Source organism: Nomascus leucogenys, chromosome 6 (assembly GCF_006542625.1).
Source record: "Nomascus leucogenys isolate Asia chromosome 6, Asia_NLE_v1, whole genome shotgun sequence".
NCBI classification, from domain to species: Eukaryota; Metazoa; Chordata; class Mammalia; order Primates; family Hylobatidae; genus Nomascus; species Nomascus leucogenys.
This window is the reverse complement of record NC_044386.1, coordinates 64,768,200-64,787,401: the sequence shown is the minus strand read 5'-3', so window position 1 is coordinate 64,787,401 and position 19,202 is coordinate 64,768,200. Positions and strand designations below refer to the sequence as shown.

At 38.9% G+C, this 19,202-nt stretch overlaps 1 protein-coding gene and 1 pseudogene across 5 annotated transcripts in view; one reads left to right on the top strand and one right to left on the bottom strand.

Annotated features, from left to right (window-relative positions):
• The window catches only part of C6H15orf41 (chromosome 6 C15orf41 homolog), a 232,561-nt gene that overhangs the window by 42,754 nt on the left and 170,605 nt on the right, over positions 1-19,202 (top strand). The gene's annotated exons all lie outside the window — the stretch shown is intronic.
• Positions 6,415-7,508, bottom strand: LOC105739966 (annotated as a pseudogene).

The following is a 19,202-nucleotide window of genomic DNA, read 5'->3' as shown; positions in this document are numbered from 1 at the left end:
ATGGCGTGAACCTGGGAGGCGGAGCTTGCAGTGAGCTGAGATCGCGCCACTGCACTCCAGCCTGGGCGACAGAGCGAAACTCCGTCTCAAAAAAAAAAAAAAAAAAAAAAATTCAGTGTGTCGGTGAAATATATTTCAGAGGCTTAAAATTCCCTGTGATTCCCCCTGCTAAAATGGGAAACAAATTTTTTTTCTTACTCCATATGTTACTCTCTGTTCTTTGACTGCCCACCCCCAAAAGCAAAATAACCAACTACTTACTGAATTATATATTTGTCATTGCTTTGACCAGTCTAGTCAAATCATATAAATTGTTCTAAATTTCAGAATTGAACATTGAAGTATTTACTCTTCGGTTCACACATTTAGAATTTTAGGTCCCAAGATGGTAGGGCGGACTGACCCTACCATAATTTATTTGCTGTCAGTGTTAAAGATGAAACATTGTAACTGACTCTTAAGTGTTAAATAGTGTAGAAGTAAAATATTATTATTATTTTTTTAAAGGCTTAATTTGGGGGGGGGGGACTTATTTCTGTTTACAGTGTATTTATCACCTTCCTTTCCTCCTCTTCTTCCCCCATACCCAAAAATTACAGTTTGGAATTCACTGAAACAGAACCAGCAAGTCATGAGATTTTTTGGTAAAGATGAGAAAGATGGTTGAAGAAAATTAATGCGTAATTTCTCAGTGAATAAAGTTGTAGCTCTCATATACTAAATACACAAGTTTACATGCTCTTATTTAGAAAATGGCTAAAATATTAAAAGCCATGTTGTGTTTATCTGTTTTAAGTCATACCATGTTCAGAGTTCTGTGTAAGGTGGGTTTTATTTTTCTTTTAAGGGATAGTTTGTAATACAGCTGTCCCATATGTTAGATTATGTGTGTACAGTTATGTGTAAATTGTGAATACTGGAAAGCTCCATTGTGACATAGAGTAAACATCTTAGTAATATATTAAAGTGAATGTAAATGGTGGTTAAAATTACATTTCTGTGAAATTCACCTTCCAACTCGAAGTTGAGCTTTGGAGATACGTATTAGCGATTAACTGTTAAGAGCTTTGAAAACACTGCACGTATCTGTACAAGCCGGAATTACTATTTCTTTGACTTATTATTAGCGTGGCAGTTGCTTTTGATTTGGTTGTTTTATGACATGGTATACTATATTTACTCAGTTTGAAACTATTCATTTCTACACACTATTTTTTAAAAATCACTTACTAGGTGAAACATACAATGAAACTACCTGTGCTGAAATTTGGGGGAAGTTTAGGTCCTTTAAAAAAATGTATTAATCATTGACTACATCTATGATAAAAGTGCTTATTTTGGTTTACTAAGATAATGCAGTTGGTGGAAATGATAAACATTTTAAGTGTTAACATCCTTTGAATGCACTGGATTTCAGAGAATAAACATTTTGTAAAAATTAAAAAAAAAGTTATTCTGTTGGCCTCCCTTTTAGATGGGCAAATTCCTTGGTGCTAGCCATTCAAAATTGTGTGAAGGCAGTATCTGACATAATTATAATATTTAGGGAAAGCTTTTGTTGTTTGACCTGACAACAAGTTCAGTTTTTTTTTTTTTTTTTTTTTTTCCCTCCAAGGGCTTTTAATAGAATTGCTTTGGTCTAAGAATTCATAATAGACTAAATGAAATCCTTCAGTCTGCTGGATTTAGTGAGACCATAAATTAGCTTCATGGTGAATGTATCTTTCTTTTCCCTGTTTCATTTGACACAATTCATTGAAATGATGACTACCTATAAGTGGTTAGAATTTTATGTGTGGAAAACTTGAAGAGAAAAACTTTTCAAAGTAAAGTGTTTGTTTCTTTCATCATGGTGTCACCTGCTTTTGATCTTTTTCATTGTGCTTATGCTTAAAACTAGATTTCAATATATGTTCTTTAATGGTAAAAGTTTATATGCAAAATAGGTCTTCTGGCATTTTTACTGTCATGCATAGAGTGAAGCTAGTGGTGACCCAGTTTTTCTCATCGGGCTTGAGGGAGGGGTGGGGACAGTTGGACCTGCCTGTAGACCTCCTTCTCTGCTCTTTAACTGGCATAGAAGTGGTAGGAAGGAAACCCAAGCAGGTGTCTCATTGGCATGCCATTGTGGAGTAGAGAGAGGCAGTGTTCATAGAAGCACAGCAGCTCTGTGGACCTCTGTCATGGGGAGCAGGGCCCATCAGTCAGGTTAGCTTTGGGGACAGGTTCCTGGCATGAGCAAATTCTTGAGTAATTGTAATTCTAGCTAGATTTCGAAAGACAAGATCTTCATACACAGAAAAGCTGGGAAGCAGACTGTATTTCACCTCAGGGTCCTGTAGTTATAGACTTGAGGAAACATGAGGAGCCAGGGTAACAGCAAATGGGACTTATCCTTGGATGCCAGAGTATTTGGCCAGTGCTACTCACATTCTTCCCACCTGAGGTTAGGGCTGGTCTGGAAGTCGTGGGCAGACCCCAGGGTGAGGTCAAGTAGCTCTAGCAGGAACCAGGCAGAGCCTGGCCTTCTAGTAAGGGGCAGGGAGCACTTCCCCAGGTGGGTCCTGTCTTGAATCATGCTGGTGTTTGTATCAGGGAGGCAGCCTTTCTGGCTTCCTCTGGTCTTGGGAGGCCATTTTGATGGGGAGAAGAGAGTTGAAGCTTCTTATATCAAATTCAGCCATTTCTAAATATTGAGACACACAATTGTATGGAGCTGCCAATGTGCAGGGCACACACTCAAATTTGGGGGGAATCTAACATAATCTAATGCAATGTAAGCTGTGGTTCTATAAAATTTTGCATTTTTTTTAGGGCTTTTGCAGCTTTTGGGGGCTTTCACAGGATGTGAATTTTGTGTTTTTTGGTTGGGTTGTGTTATTTTGGGAACATACGTGAAACTCAGTCACATTTTTAGGATATTGTATATAGGCCAAGGGAAATGTATGTTTTTCCCGCTGAATTTTTATTTCTTATGTAAATAACATTAAAACCAGAAAAAAAAAGGATGAATAAATCACCTATAAACCCAAATCCATACTTTCTTTTTAAACAGTTGTGCCTTCTCTTTTAGATCTTGAGCATATTCTTACTTGAGACTATGATTATAAACGTACTATCAATATAACTTTATATATTTTTTACTTTAAATTATATTTATTTACAGCCAGTAGTTGCATGTTAACTTTATCGAATGATGAACTCAGATCTGCCAAGTTGAACTTCAGTAGTGAATGGTGGATTTTAGGGTGAAAATGGCTTTGTGTGCAGGCTCCATTCTTTTGGCAGGTGTTGCAGTGGGGGTAACCAGTTGTTGGACGCCATGGGGCAGACAGCTCAGTACCCTGGACAGGGTCCTGGAAGTTGCTGTAGGGTTTGAGGGGAGCACTCCTATGGTGTGGTTGGAATGCTGTTTTTGGTTATAAGGCCTCTGAACTCGACTTTCTGGTCCTGTGGTAAATTCCACAAGCTGTCTAAAAACTTTAGTAAATTTCGTTTTTTGTTGAAACTGAATTGAGTAGATTAAGTTGTTTGCAACTAAGCATCTTGTGAAACATTGACATACTGGTTCTTGAAAGTAATTTGTTTTATGATTTGGAGGCAGTGATTAAGAACCTAGAGTCTAAGGCCAAACTGCCTGTATTCACATCCTGACTGTGTCAATTTGGAGAAGATACTTCACTTTTCTCCCTTAGTTTCTTAAGAATACACTACTGTTATTATAGTGATGATAATTAAATGAAACAGTACCTGGTAGCTAATAAGTGTTCCCCCAGTGTTACCATCTTCATTATCATGATCATCATGACAGTAGGTATTTATTGAGCACCTACTCTTTATTAGTGTTCAACAGAATGGGGAAAAGTTACAAATAGGGTATTCTAGCAAAATTTAGTATATAACAAAGCCTAATTGTATTGTGCATAGTCTTAATGACAGCTCCATCTCTGCTCATCCTCTGGTTTCTCTTAAGACACATAGAGAAATAGGGAGGCATTTGTAGCCATCTAAGATTGGATTTATTGGAATGAATAACATTAAGTGCTGAGAATAACTGACAAAAGGATTTGATTGTGAATCAAGAATAAAAGGTTGTGGTAAGATTTAAAATTTTGTGTTTAATAAGAGAAGAGCTTAATGCATTGTAAGGCTTTCCATTTGTTGTTTTAACATTGCCAGCATTTATTATTAAAGTGGGTGGTTGTAGAATAATTATAGTCCATATCATGATGATGATGTTGTTTTTAGAGAAGATTGAAAATCTATAGTTTTTTCAAACTAATACAGTGAGGAAAACATGTCATCTACTGAGGCTTCAAATAGTTTGCTTGACCTCTTGAGATTATTTAAAGGAACTACATATTCAGGAAGGTACTTTTATGCAAATTTTTGCATTTCGTTGTTAAATTCTTAAAAGTATCAGCTTGGTAATTGAGGGTTGGGATGGGAGTAAGAAGCAGAAGACAGGGAAAAAGTATGAGATTATTAATACCATTATTTTAATATAACTGAGAATTTATTTGGGAAGAAAGTGGTAAAGATGGTAGTTATACCTACAATTTTTGTAAATTATAAGAATTACAAAGTCAAAGTGACCAATCATTTTTATGGGTTTTATATGAGGTTTCTGTGACCTATTAAATTAAGAAAGATTAGTGGGGGCAGAACACACATTTTTGTGCAGAAAAAGAATAAGGAAACATTTAAATGGTTTTAAAAAGTATATTAGGCTGGGTGTGGTGGCTCATGCCTGTAATCCCAGCACTTTGGGAGGCCGAGGCAGGCGGATCACAAGGTCAGGAGATCAAGACCATCCTGGCTAACACGGTGAAACCCCGTCTCTACTAAAAATACAAAAGAAAAATTAGTCAGGTGTGGTGGCGGGTGCCTGTAGTCCCAGCTACTTGGGAGGCTGAGGCAGGAGAATGGTGTGAACCCGGGAGGCAGAGCTTGTAGTGAGCCGAGATCACGCCACTGCACTCCAGCCTGGATGACAGAGAGAGACTCCGTCTCAAAAAAAAAAAAAAAAAGTATTCTAAACTTTTTTGCTCTGTGAAAAGGTTGGAAAGTAACTGTGCTTATTAGACATAGACTAGTAGCATTATGGTCACGGAATTAAATTTAACCTCTAGATGTTCATTCACTTATGATTGCATAGAGTTAGTAGGATATCTTAGGTATTCTAGCAGGATTTCATACATTGAAGAATTCTCTGATAAGAGAGATTCATTCATGACATTTTCTGTATAAGCAAAACCAGAAAATATTTGAAATTTAGGGGAAAAAATTTGACACCTTGGAGTAAAATTAGATTACTTCATAAAACCCAACATATATAGCTAACCTGATGCAGCCACAAACTTGTTTTCTGTGGAAGTTTTTAGAACTTGCTTTTCAAGAAAGAGACTCAGAGTTGAACTGAGGAGAGATTGGCCCAGTCCTGGATCTTGAAGAATTAGTTAGCTAGCTGGGAATACTGGAGGAATAATTAATCATCACCTCTCAGTATGGCCTGTTATGTAAGGATCCCCAGTACCTTAGTGTGCTCAGGCTGCCATAGCAAAATACCATAGATTGGGTAGCTTAAACAACAGAAATTTGTTCTCTTGTTGAAATGTTGTCATTTTCTTAATTTTTGTATTTAATTACTGGATTATTTTGTTGCCTTTTATTTCACATTTAAGCATTTTTATCAGATTACAGTATGTAAATTTATTCAAGATGAACTCTACAAAAAATAGTTTATATTTTCTTAGAGATTATGTATTTTGTATTGGGTACATCTCTGTTATTGTCATCAGGATATATTGAAATATATATTAAAATTAGATATGTATGTTAAAATTGCATGTATTAAATATTATGTGATATATATAATTTATTTTTAAATTTTTGTTTGTTTATTTTAAGCCCCTGTTCACTTTATTCAAATCATTTTTTTTTCTCTACAAAACTAGCTAGAACTGATGAGGAATCAGGGAAGGCCTTATATATTAAATTCTTCAGTAGATTCTTAAAATTCAAAGTAAGGATCTATAGAGAAGCACAGGCTGTGGGCCTTGTTCCAGCAAACAAAGCCACAAAGGGAGTCCTGCAAATTAAGGAGGATGACAAATCCATTTCTTAAAAAAAAAAAAAAAAATAGTTCTTGAGGGGAAAAATATAAAATACCTAAGTTTCAAAACCCAGACGAGTTTCACACTCATTACTTTCCACCGTAGGGTATCCAAAGATAGAGTTTCAAGGTATGTTTTCAATGATTCAGTTTTGCAAACATATGCAAATATATGCCTCATTAGCCATCCTGTTTTGGCGACTAATAGCAAGCAATATGCTTGGATAAGAGGTCCAACTTCCACTTAAATGCAGTTTCTTCTCTTCTGGGCAACAAAGCCATTTGCAGAGATCTGGAAATCATGAGCTTCCTAAGTAGGAAGAGGTGCTATTCTGGTTCACCTGAAAATATCCTTTCAGATTGACTGGTGTTTTATAGTCCCTTACTTGCTGTGTGTTACTGATGATGATGGGGGTCAGGGTTGCTATAGTGGAAGTGGGGGTCGGGGAGGGTGTTTGCATAGAGGTCATGGCTAAGCTGAGCCAGCATGGGACAATCTGGGCCATGTCTGGCACCATGTCCCCAGGGATGTGGTGAGTCCACTTGGAGAGCACTTCCAGGTTCACAGGCTTGATGACCTCGTCTGTGTACCACTGGATCTTAGACAGGGAGATGCCATCGCACTTGCCAGTGAGGTCTTGATGGTGGAGGACAGCGTTGCTCCGGGTAATGCCGAGATGGTCCAGGATGAGTTTGAGGAAGCTCCTAGGCTGCAGCACCAGTTCCTTGTAGTACATGAGCAGGCAGTTGTCCTTGCCCACCTCCATGCACTGGGCATACATCACCTCTATGGCCTTGTTCTACCTGGTGAGGCAGTTGCCATAGCTGCTGAGGTTGAAGCCTATGTAATGACCTTGCAATAGTGACCTTGCACGCAATCAAGGAGTGCATGGAGACATGGCTGTCCTGAGCCATACGCAGGAACTTGGAGTTGGAGAACAGGTGCGACGGGTAGACCAAGGATTCAAGGACTTGAGTCTGAAGTGGTCCTTGTTGGAGAGCACACGGGCTGGCTCCCTTTGCTTAGAGATCACCTCCAGGATGAAGTCCTGCATGGCAATGTCCAGCACCTCATCAGTCACGCCCACCTTGTCCAGCTATAGTTTCTTGTGGCCAGACTTGGACCAGGCCTGGTGCATGGCCAGCACATAAGGGATGATGTGCGTCTCCTTGCTGCCGTGCACCTCAAGGTGGGCATCCAGCCCAGTGAGCATCAGCATGGTGCCACTGCAGAGCTTACTGCCCATGAAGATGAGTGGCATGGCCTTGCTGTAGTGGTACTCCACGTGGTCCATCCAATCTACAGGGTCCACTCGGGGCTGCACCTGCCAGCACTGCCTGGCACATTAATATCTGCTGCCCCAGCTGGACCAACCATCACCAGGGCCAGGGCACAGCCATCCCGACCTGGCAGGCCCAACCTGGGGACTCACTTCGGGGACTGTAGCGACAGGTCAGTGGGCGGCCCACTGGGTTCACATCCTGCATTACATCAGGGAGGTGGTCCCACGTGCCCAGTGACTCCTGGCTCAGCAGCTGCCCCTGCCAGAGAAGTGGGAGGCCTGTAATTTTTTTTTTTTTTTTGGTACCAGGTCAGCATGGGTTTATGGAACACTGGCTACAGTAAATGTGTGAAACATTGTAAATATTATTTTTTCCCAATTTTAATTAAATTTATTATTGACTTACATACAGTTAAATTCCCTCCTTTTCTATAGAGTTCTGCAAGTTTTGACAAACATGTGGAGTTGTGTAGCCACTACCACAGTCAAGAGGTTGAACACATCTGTCATCCCCTAAAAATTCCGTTAGCCCTTTTGTGGTCAGTTTTTTTCCCCCCTGCCCTGGTGCCTAAGAATCACTTATCTGCCTTCTGTCACTCTACTTTTCCTTTTCCAGAATGCCATAGATATGGAATCGTGGTAGATAGCCTTTTGAGTTTGGCTTCTTTTACTTAGTAGAGCACATTTGTGATTTCTCCATGCTGTTACTTGCATTGTTGCAGAGTAGTATTCCTTTATATGGATGTATCACAGTTTGTTCATCCATTATTGAAGGTTGTTTATATTCTTTCCAATATAGATGAAGCTGCTATAAAAATTTGTGTGTAGGGCTTTGTGTGGTAAATATCTAGAAGTGCCTCAGGATAGATCATCCCCATAATCTAACTCAAACCTAATTTAGGTAAGATTTGGGAGTTTGAGATGATGCTTATTTAGAAGACATTTTGAACCTGAGCTGATTCTGTGATGAGCTGGGACTTTGGGGGATGCTGGGATGGGGCGAATGTATTTGGCATGTGGGTCAGATGAATCTTTGAGGCCAGAGGGTGGATGGTGGTGGCCGAAAAATAAGTCCCTTAAAGATATTAGGTCCTAAGCCACGGAACTTGTAAATGTTACCTTACATAGACTTAGAGTCTTTGCAGATGTAATTAACTTAAGGATCTTGAGATGGAGAGATTGTCCTGGAATACCAGGATGGGCCCTAAATGGAATTATATGCATCCTGAGAAGAGCAAGGTAGAGGAAGTTTTTACCACACATACTTAAAAGGCAATGTGAAAATGAAGCAGAGAGAGATTTGAAGATGCTGGTCTTGAAAATTGGAGTGATGTGCCCGCAAGCTAAGGAATGCAGGCAGCTACCAGAAGCTGAGAGTGATGAGAAATGGATTCTCCTCTAGAGCCTCTGGAGGGAGCATGGCCTTGCTAACACATTGATTTTGGCCTGCTGATAAGGGTTTTGGACTTCTGGCCTCCAGAACTGTGAGAGAATAAATTTCTGTTATTTTAATCCACCAAGTGTTTGGTAATTTGTTACAGTAACCATAGGAAACTAAAGTGTGAGACCATGGTAGGATGTTTAGTAAATTTTTATTTTTAAGATAAAGTCTTGAGAAAGTAAAATTAATTTGTTTGATTTTGATAAATAGTTGGTTTAAGAAGCCATCTGAAGTGGGTCAGAACTGATCATCTTTTTGGCACTGAATATTACTGAGGAAAAACTTACAATATTATTTGGGGCTATTTTTAAGACCAAGGCTTTTGTGGAAGAAAAGGCAAAAGGATACCATGGAGTAGAAAGAAAGATTATAATTATTTGTTAGTTAGTGGTTAACAATTATCTGGCTCATGGTAATAATATCATAAAGTGCCTACTAAATTATGCTAAACTAAATTATGCTGAACATTACTTGTTAGATAACTGATTTTGTCACTTGAGTAATAATTGATACCATTACTCTCTAACGTCTCATTTTGTTTTCTAAACCCTTTTGACAAATGCCCTTTGAAAGCTAAATTTATTTCTAGAATCCAGTCACTTCCGTTTTCCTCTGCATCAGGCTACCATGATTAAAATCTTGAAAGCCAAACAAATTATTCAATTTGAAGTTATTGCAAAGAGGTGGGGAGAGAGGGGTGCTTCTAGGTCTTCATAACCTTCTTGTCTATTTTCTTGTGATAACCGAGTTTAAGCCAGGGACCTCCTAAAGAAAATATGTGAAGAATTGAAATTGTGAGGTTAAATATTTTGTATATGTGCATATATATGTATGTATATTATTTTTTAGATAACTTTTCAGGTAAAGATCTGACGGCTCTTTTAGTAAATATCTGGATTAAGTCTTATATCAGAAAATATGGTAATTTAGGGGAGGCTGGAATTTCAGCAGTGAAATAATTGTGTTAGACCACAAGATGGTTATTTAACCTCTGTTGGAGGAAGTGGTACCTTATAATCAGTGGTGAATAAAAGAAGTTAATTATTTTCCTTGATCTTCTCACTCTGGTTTGGTTACTTTAAAGGCCTAGAGGTCTTCAGAAACAATTTAATCACTGTAGCTATTGACCTAGAATAGAACTGCTACAATAGGCCCACATAAAAATGACCAGTGTCAATATGATTATGAGTTATTATTATTAGGACCAAAGTGCAGTTTTTTGATAAACTCTACTTAAACATCTTAGGGCTGTAAGTGGAGAGAAATTTAACAAATTTAACTCTTGGATTTGCAGAACTGATAAAATCATAGAACTTTCAAGATGAAACCGGATTCTAAAGAAGTTACCAATCAGTTTACAGATGGTGGAATTGAGACCTACAAATATTAAGTGATTTTTCCAATTAGATTTTAAGCACTTCAAGAATAAAGGCAATATTCCCTATTGGTGCTCCCTTGACAATACAACTGTTGATGCCACCCTCTCTATTGTTTAATACATATTTGTGGAATACATAAAGATGTTGTTTTAGTCTGTTTTTGCTGCTAGGAGGGAATACCAGAGGCTGGGTATGTTATAAAGAAAAAAGTTTTACTTGGCTCACAGTTCTACAAGCTGTACAAGAAGCAGGGTGCTGGCTTCTGCTTCTGGTGAGGGCTTCAGGAAGCTTCTACTCATGGCGGAAGGCAAAGGGGAGCTGATATGTGCAGAGACCACATGGTGAGAGAGGAGGAGGAGGGGAGAGAGAGGAAAGAAGGGAGATAACCAGGCTCTTTTTAACAACCAGCTCTTTAGAGAACCAACAGAGCAAGAGCTCATTAATATGAAGACTCACCCAGCCACTTATGAGGGATCTGCCTCCATGACTCATACATCTCCCATTAGGCCCCACCTTCAACACTGGGAACCAACCTTCAACATGAGATTTGGAGGTCAAGTAAACCAAACTATAGCAGATGCCTACCAGAAATTTGCAAAAGAAAACTAGTATTTCAAAGGACTGAACAATGGTCCTATATCCGGAGAAATGTTACATAACCTGGAAAAATAATCCCTTTTAATGTTGTGAGGTCACATTTAAAATTTCGTATTTATAATGGAAAAAATGGAAGTCATAGAGGGAAAGAAGTTCATTATTCTGATCTTCTATTTTTTAAGAACGGCTTTATGGAGGTATTTATGTACCATAAACTTCACTCTTTAAAAATATACAATTCAGTGGCTTTTAGTATATTCACGAAGTTGTACAACCATCACCACTGCGTAATGTCAGAACGTTTTCATCACCTCCAAAAGAAATCCCATATTATCAGTCACTCCTGTCCCTGACAACTACTAATCTGCTTTCTACTTCTATTGATTTTCCTATTCTAGACATTTCATACAAATAGAATCGTACAGATGTGGCGTTTGTGACTGGATGTTTCCATTCATATATTTTACAGATTTATCTGAGTCATAGCATATATCAGTACTTCATTTCTTCTTATTGCTGGATAATATTCCATTGAATGGGTATATCACATTTTATTGATCCATTCATCAGCCGATGGACATTTGGGTTGTTTCTACCTTTTATCTATTATGTATAAAGTTGCTATGAGCATTTGTGTATAGACTTTTGTTTAGAAACATGTTTTTAGTTCTCTTGGGTATAAACCTATGAGGAGAATTACTGGGTCATATGATAACTGTGTTTTTTTTATTTATTTATGTATATTTATTATTCATATTATTTGAGACATGGTCTTGTTCTGTTGCCCAGGCTGGAGTGTGGTGGCACAGTTCTAGCTCACTGCAGCCCTGAACTCCTGGGCTCAAGTGATCTCCCCACCTCAGCCTCCCAAGTAACTGGGACTACAGGCGTGCACCACCACGCCCAGCTAGCTTTTTAAGGAATTTTTTGTAGAGATGGAGTCTAACTAGGTTGCCTAGACTAGTCTTGAACTCCTCAGCTCAAGTGATTCTCCTGCCTCGGCCTCCCAGAATGTTGTGATTACAGGTGTGAGCCACCATGCCTAACCATAACTGTGTATTTAATATGTTGAGAAACAAACTGTTTTCCAAAGCGGCTACACCATTTTGCAATCTCACCAGCAATATATGAGGGTTCCAATTTCTCTACATCTTTGCAGCCTCAAAACTACAGTCTCTTGGACATTCTGCTCCCTAGTCTCCCACCCCTCTGAAGCACAGAGAGGAGCTTTGTCTGAAGTTCTCTCATCTGACTAAGGGAAGTTCCTCCAGAAGAAATGTGATTGTCATGAATAACTTCCCTGAAATCTACACTAACCAGAGAAGATCACTCATGTCACAGAAGAGGAGACTTACAGGTCTCCATGCCCAGGACACCACATCCAGACAGACTTTTCACCAGTACTTCTGAGGGCTGCCACCTGAGAGACTTTATCTGCATAATAAGATGATCTTTGTTTATAGTACAGTTCTTTCCCTTGCCCTCCCATAGTTCAACCATCTGGCCTTTCTCTGCATCTCACACTTTGTGGGATCCCCCATACATAATACATGTTATAAGTGTGTACACCTTTTCTTCTGCTAATCAATTGTCAGTTTATTTTATAGACTCTAATTACTGAATTTCCAGAGGGGAAGGAGAGGGTTCTCTCACCTCTGCAGCATGTAGGGCAAGAGAAGACTGAAGAGACCGCATTTAAAAAGATAACTGATAAACATTTCTTACAAATCTATTATTTATATAACATGTTGAAGTTATTAGGATTACTTCAGCGAAAAATGGCCAGAAGCCTGGTCTTGCAAGTGAAATTAAGTGTCACACAAGCCTCTTATTCTTTACCTGATTTATGTTACGACTTGTTCTAAAAAGTTAATACCTAAATTTAATTAGAAATGAAAGAAGTGGCCGGGCGCGGTGGCTCACGCTTGTAATCCCAGCACTTTGGGAGGCCGAGGCGGGCGGATCACGAGGTCAGGAGATCGAGACCACGGTGAAACCCCGTCTCTACTAAAAATACAAAAAATTAGCCGGGCGCGGTGGCGGGCGCCTGTAGTCCCAGCTACTCGGAGAGGCTGAGGCAGGAGAATGGCGTGAACCTGGGAGGCGGAGCTTGCAGTGAGCCGAGATTGCGCCACTGCACTCCAGCCTGGGCGACAGAGCGAGACTCCGTCTCAAAAAAAAAAAAAGAAATGAAAGAAGTATAGGTACTTAAGACTCTCATTAAATCAGAACATTTAGAAAAGGGTGGGACTTAGAGCAGAAAAGAATCTTAAAGATCAATTTATCCAACACCTCCTCAATTTTGTCCTTCTTTTCTTTTTGCCTGCCTAATTAATTTTATTATAAAATATAGCACAAATATAAAAGAACAGAGAATGATAAATGAACCCTTTGAATATACATCTGTTTATATTTGCTTCAGGTGCTTTTTGCTTTTACATAAATGACATATTCCAATACTGTTCTACGTTTTGTTTCCACTTTGATTTTTAGTTTTTTAATAAACTATTGTAGGTATGGTTGGATGTACTTCTCTGTGATTTCTTTCCTCTTCTCTGTCACCTGTAACTCTTTTCTTGAGTTTAGTGCTTATCAGTCTCATATTTCTTTTACCATATCCATATATAGATTCACAAAAAATAGGGCATTATATTTTGCTGTTTGATACTTTATATAAATGGTGTTAAATGTGAATGTAATTCTATAGTGTGCTTTTTTTGGGTAAACACTACATTTTTTGACATTTATCTATGCCGATACCTGGTTAGCATAAGTTCCCCACTTGTTATTGCTTTCCAGAATTTGTTAGCTCTTCTTATGTATCCTTCTTGACTTTTATGTTCTACCAGAAGACTCTGTTGTGAATTTGGTAGCATTTTTATTAAAATTATAGATTAATATGTGGAGAACTGACAATTTTATTTACACTATCATTCCACCCATGATCCTTTTTTTTTTTTTTTTCTTTTTCTTTCCTGAGACAGAGTCTCACTCTGTCACCCAGGCTGGATTGCAGTGGTGGGATCTTAGCTAACAGCAACCTCTGTCTCCCGGGTTCAAGCAATTCTGCCACCTCAGCCTCCCGAGTAGCTGGCACTACAGGCATGCGATGCCCAGCTTATTTTTTCTATTTTTAGCAGAGACCACTGTGTTACCCAGGCTGGTCTCAAACTCTGGGCCTCAAGTGATCTGCTCGCCTCGGCCTCCCAAAGTGCTGGGATTACAGGTGTGAGCCACCATGCCCAGCCCACCCATGATACTTTCTTTATAAAAATGTCACAATTCTGTGTTTAGTCAAAAAGTCTTTTATGCTCTTCAGTAATGTTTTATAACTTTCTTCAAAAGTTTTGGTTGGGTGTGGTGGCTCACGCCTGTAATCCCAGCACTTTGGGAGGCTGAGGCAGGTGGATCACAAGGTCAGGAGATCGAGACCATCCTGGCCAACATGGTGAAACCCCGTCTCCACTAAAAATACAAAAAATTAGTCAGGCGTGGTGGCACATGCCTGAAATCCCAGCTATTCGGGAGGCTGAGGCAGGAGAATCACTTGAACCAGGGAGTTGGAGGTTGTAGTGAGCCTTCATCGCACCACTGCACCTCAGCCTGCAGAGAGAGCAAGACTCCGTCTCAACAACACCAACAAAAAACTTTTATATATTTTTTAAAAACACATTTCTAAATACTTTATGGCCTTTGATTGTGAATGATAGCTATTTTTCTATTCCATTCTCTCATTGGATAGTACTGATTTATAAGAATTCTTATTTTTTATATTAATCTTGTCTCCAGTTACCTTTCTGAGATACTAGTTTTATACGTTGTTTGTAGATCTTGCTGTTTTTATGTAGAAAGCCATCTCATCTGCAAATAAGGAGGGTTTGTTTGTTTTATTCCTTCTTGATGCTCTTATTTCGTTTCCTATTTTCTTTTGTTTGGTAGGATACATAATTTGCTAAGAACTCCTACAGTAAAACCAGTTCCTTTCGCCTTTTTTTCCTAAAGTTCAGTTAATGATACAAAGTTCTCACAAATTTTGATACATACCACCATTGCTCAATTTTATGCATTTTTGTTTTTTCCATCACTTCCTCTTTCATCTATGAGTAACATAGAAATGTGTTTTTTAATTTCTGAAAATTTTTTGGAGGACTGTGTTTTTAATTTTGAATTCTAATTTAATTACTATTTGACTTGATGCAGTCTAATCAAGTCCTTAGCAGAACTTTTGACAGCTTTATAGGGCTAGAGGACAAAGTTTAGAGATGAGGGCTTGCCAAAGATGAGAACTCTTATAAATATCCCAAGCTTTGGGGGCAGGGGGCCTCTAACAGACTATACCCCAGGAGTAAATGTGAACTGAAATTGAAAGATCTCCCCCTGACAGTTTCAGATTTATCTGATTGGCACCAAAAATTAATACCTGAAATTGACTAAGGTGATCCTAGACTCCTGGTACTCCCAGTATCAAGTCAGAATTCTGTCTGGAGAAAACATCATTTCAGCCTTTAGATTTTTTATGAGATAGTTTTTCAAATACAATTGACCCTTGAACAACATGGGTTTGAACTGTGTGAGTTCATTTACATGTGGATTTTTTTTTCAATTAAACTTAGATTGAAAATATGGTATTTGCAAGATGTGAAACCTGCTTATATAGAGGACCAACTTTTTGTATACGTGAGTCCTGTAGGGCTGACTTTGGGACTTGAGTATACACAGATTTGTGGTATCCTTGGGGGTCCTAGAATCAATCCCCTGTGTGTACCAAAGGACGACTCTAGTATGACACATAATGAGAGATATTCAGTCACATAAGGACACATGACAACAAGAATGAGAGCCAGTAAAGGCAATAGTACTAGACTCAGTGGAGATCCAGTTATTGGAATTACCAAACAGAATTACTAGAATTAAACTTTGTTCAGGGAGTTATAAAAGAAATTGAAACATTCTGCAGGGAACTTATATGAAGAATCAAATAGAAAATTTAGAACTGAAAAATACAGCAACCAATATTGGATGGATTTAACTTGGTGGATCAATTTAACAGTAAATTAGACATTACTGAAGAGAGGATTAGTGCACTGGAAGGTGGGTCACAAGAAAATATCGGAATGTAACATACAATAACAAAAGGGTGGAACGTATGAAGAGAAACTAAGAAATAGAGGATACAGTAGAGAAGGCTGACAGATTCATTGGGAGTCTCAGGGGGAGGAGCTTGAATGCAAAAGCAATGTTGAAGAAATTATGATGGAGCGCCCGGCCGCCCCGTCTGGGAAGTGAGGAGCGCCTCTGCCCGGCCGCCCCGTCTGGGAAGTGAGGAGCACCTCTGCCCGGCCACCCATCGTCTGGGAAGTGAGGAGCGCCTCTGCCCGGCCACCCATCGTCTGGGAAGTGAGGGGCGCCTCTGCCCGGCCACCTATCGTCTGGGAAGAAGTGAGGAGCGTCTCTGCCTGGCCGCCCCGTCTGGGAAGTGAGGAGCGCCTCTGCCCGGCCGCCCCGTGTCTGGGAAGAAGTGAGGAGCGCCTCTGCCCGGCCGCTCCGTCTGGGAGGTCTACAATGGAGGCCAGAAGCAATGTGGGGGCTGGACGTGGTGGCTCACGCCTGTGGTCCCGGCACTCTGGGGGGCGAGGCGGGTTGATCACTTCGGGCTAGGAGTTCGAGACCAGTCTGGCCAACTTGGCGAAACATGAAAAATACAACAGACAAACCAACCAACCAACTCAGTGACAACAAAACAGGTCTACCCTGGAGTCATACTCTAATTTTTTCTGTTTTCCTCCCTTTCTGATCCTTTATCCCACTTTCTTTTTCTTCCTCTTCCTTCTCCCTCTTCTTTGTCAAATAGAGGATTGAGTTATTATCACTGATCCACATAAAGTCCCTCTCTACCTTATTTTAACTCCCACCCCCCATTTCTATTCCCTGACTTCCCATGTGTAACCTTCCTAATATGTTTGATACGCATCTTTTTGTTTGTATGTATTTTTAAAAAATGTTTATTGTTTTTGTGTGCAAAAAAAAAATTAATTAAAAAAAAAAAAAAAGAAATTATGATGGAGCATATTCCCAAAATGATGAAAGGTATGCAGCCACATATTGAAGTCCAACAAATTCTAAGCAGGATTTTATAGTTGAAACTCACAAAAAGCAAAGATAAAAGAAAATATTAAAGCCAGATAGAGGAATGAGACAGATTGTCATTACAAAGAGCCACAATTTGACTGTTACCTGACATCATCAACAAATCTGCACTGATGGAGTTATTAAAAGAACGTAATGGGCTCGGCGCGGTGGCTCACGCCTGTAATCCCAGCATTTTGGGAGGCCGAGGCGGGTGGATCACGAGGTCAGGAGATCAAGACCATCCTGGCTAACATGGTGAAACCCCATCTCTACTAAAAATACAAAAAATTAGCCGGGTGTGGTGGCAGGCACCTGTAGTCCCAGCTACTCAGGAGGCTGAGACAGGAGAATGGAGCGAACCTGGGAGGCAGAGCTTGCAGTGAGCCGAGATCACGCCACTCTGCTCCAGTCTGATTGACAGAGCGAGATTCCATCTCAAAAAACAAAAACAAAAACAAAAAACACAAAAGAACGTAATGGAGATGAAAGAGTGGAAAGGAAGGAATGAAGAACAATGAGATGGCACATCTGTGGGTACATCTGAGTAAGCAGAGATATGTGAAACAGTAGCAGTGTCTTTTGAGATTTAAGAAATATACAGACTTAAGACAATTTCAGTAATATCCTACATTCCAGGAAGGGGACCTTTCAATAGTGTTGTAATGTTTTTATATTTTCCAGAAAGCAATAAATCACCAATCAATAATAAATTTTGATAAATTGAGGAGGCAGCATGGTTTTCTAGAGTGATTATTAAAAGAATAGTAAAAGAGTATGTAACTTTTAAGTTGCAAGAGGAAAAGTAGTGAATAAACATTGAATCAATTGAAAAGTACACAAGAATGGAGAGAAACAGTACATATAGTGGGTAAGACAATAGCATTTAGTGAGATGATAGATTTAAACCTGAATATATCAGTACTTACACTGAATGTACCTGGTTTAGCTACAGTCATCAAAATGGTGTGGTATCTATGTAAAGATAAACATACAAATCAGTGGAACAGATTAGAAAGTCCCCAAATAGATTCTCAGATATTTAACCTCCTCAGAGGCACCAACGTGTGTGATCAATTTTATATTTGTATGGAAATAATAAAAACAAACTGTGATCCCCTCCTTAACACACAAAATTAATTGAAGGTAGATCATACATCTAAATGTAAAAGCCGAAACTATTAATCTTCTAGAAAAATATATGAAAATGTCTGCATGAATGTGGGTAGGCAAAAATTTCTTAGACAAGACACGAAAAGTACTAAAACAAAAGAATAAATTGGACTTCATCAACATAAAAAACTTTTGTACTTCAAAAGGCACCACAAGGAAGATGAAAAGGCAAGCCATGGATTGAGAGAAAGTGTGATGAGGATGTACAGCAATGGGAACTCTTCTGTAGTGTTGGTGGGAGTTTAAAGTCGTTACAAACACTTGAAAAATTGTTTGACAGTATCTGCTGAAGTGGAGAGGTGCATGTCAGATTGCCCAGAATTCTTCTCCTGCATTTATACCCATCAGAAATGCGTGTGAATGTACACCAAGAGACTCACCCAGGAGTGAGTCCACAGTAGTAATATTCAACAATAGAATAGATAAATTTGGCTTATACTCATTCGATAGAATATAAGTGATGAAAATGAATTAACTACACTTAAATTAACATGGCTAACTCTCACAGACATATTGGTCAGTGAAAGAAGCCAGATGCAGAGTGCGTGCTGTGTAATGCACTTAGTATGAAGTTTACAAACAGGCAAAACTAACCTGTAGAACCTAAGGGACATTAGGTGATATTGGTGGTAAAACTATCAAGAAAAACAAGGAATGATCAGAAGTGGCTCATTTGTGAGAGGGAAGGAGGGTAGTGATTGGATGCAGTATCTTCTGGGGTGCTGGCAGTGTTCTGTTTGTTAACCTAAGTGGTTATATTTCTTTAAAAAAATAATCGTTGGGCTGTGCATTTGTTCCATGTGGGTTTTTGTGTTTTATTTCCAATAAATGTTTAAAAAGGAATATATAATGACATGGATAAATGTTAGTATCTTATATAATGAAAGCATGTTATAAAAAAGTATGTTTAACACACAATTTTTAAATGTATATATGTGTGTGTATATAGATACACACAAACAGATTCATACACTTCAGACATAGAGCAAAAACACAGGAAAATTATAGTCCAGAATGAATTCTAAGAGTGGACATCTGAATTTTACACAGAAGATGCACCATTGGATAGCTAGGAAACTCTTCATTGA